Genomic DNA, 1,772 nt, shown 5'->3' with positions numbered 1-1,772 from the left:
ATCTTTAGAATAAAGGATTATTCGTATTAAAAATGAAATAGAGAGATGATCTACACGCGAATGAATTTCATCCGAATATAATCAATAATTCGAAGAATCCATAATTCTCTAATCGTTCATTTAAACGACGTTCGATTATCGTCAAACGTGACCGATTAAATAGAAACTAAGAAAGAAAATTATTAGAAAAATAATATCCATTATCTTGTTAATGTTATTATATAAATTCTTTTTGCATATATACATATTTTATATAAATAGATACAACAACAACAAAAAAAAAAGAAAAGAAATGAATGAAAATTATATACAAAAGAAAGAATTTATTCTTAATAGAAAAAAAAATAGATCGTTCAAATAATCGTGGATTTTTCTAATCACGCGTTGGAATGACGTAAAACTGACCGACGATTGAGATAAATCTTAGAAAGGATAGAAAAAGACAAAATCTGAATAATATAATATGATTCCAAAGAAAATTATGAAATAAAGAAAGAAAGAGAAAGAGAGAGAGAGAAAGAGAGAGATGGATAGATAAATTAATCGTTCGTGTGAAAATAATCGAAGAAATAACAGACGTGTCGTTTAGAATTTCGTGAAATTTTCGTATAATCGTTTTTGTAAAAACGGGAAAGGGCAACGAGTTCGAACGAAAACCACGCGATAACGTCACGAAGTCGTTGAGAATTTATACGAGTACGTCAACGGTTTAAACGTTTGCGTATAACACACACACACATATATATATGTATATATATATATGTATATGTGTATATGTAATCTGTAAAAGAAAGATAGAGAGATAGAAGGTACGCCTACGTTTTCACCAAATTTTCATCCTATTTATTTTATCTCTCTCTATTTTATCTATTTTTCCATTTACTTTATATATCGCGTGCATCTAACTAGTTGTATATATATATATAATTTTTTTTGTTCTAATACACGAAGATCGAAGAAAATAATTTTTTATTAATCAATTTTTTTATCCAAACATTTACGTCTATGCATAATAATAAGCATGTGTTTTTTTTTATTGTCGTTGTGGGTGTGTGGTTGTATGTTTATAGACAGACACGTGAATGTAACTATAGTAGAATAGAAAATTTGCAACTCGTTAAAAATCTGATGAGAATTTCGTTGCGTAATTCTAAACGGTAATCCTCGACGCAAGTTTCATGCTCTCGCTAATGACGATCTCGCGACTTTTGGAAAACTACGACTATTATATAAAACCTCTTATCTACTCTCTATTTACGCAAATACTTCACGCCCGACGTAAGAAAAACGCAGCTTGTGCCTTTTAACGACGTCAAAATAGTATTTTAATGATGTTAAAATATCGTTTTGTAGATAAGAACTAACAAGATGTTTAAATTGATCTTGTTCTTCTATAAATTTTCAAAAGTAAAAAACAAAACCCAAAATTAGTGTATACATATATGAAAAAAAAATATTGTATAAAAACAAACGCATATAAAATTGTAATATAATTGTAATATAATTGTAATAATAATTTAATTCACCCTTACGTGAAAACCGTTTTTATTTTTGGAAGAAAAATTGAAATTTTGTTTTTTGTTGAAGCTCAAAACTTTTCAACCCAACCGGAATTATTTCTCACTATAAAATATAACATTGTTCAATTTTTAATACAAATATGTAACTGCATGCATATAGAAAAATATCGTACACAGGTATATATGTATGTATGTATGTATGAAATAATAAAAATTGTTTGATTATATCGGTGATCTTAGGAAAAGCGATAG

Source organism: Polistes fuscatus, unplaced genomic scaffold (assembly GCF_010416935.1).
Source record: "Polistes fuscatus isolate 324 unplaced genomic scaffold, CU_Pfus_HIC Scaffold7, whole genome shotgun sequence".
NCBI classification, from domain to species: Eukaryota; Metazoa; Arthropoda; class Insecta; order Hymenoptera; family Vespidae; genus Polistes; species Polistes fuscatus.
This window is presented reverse-complemented; position numbering follows the sequence as displayed.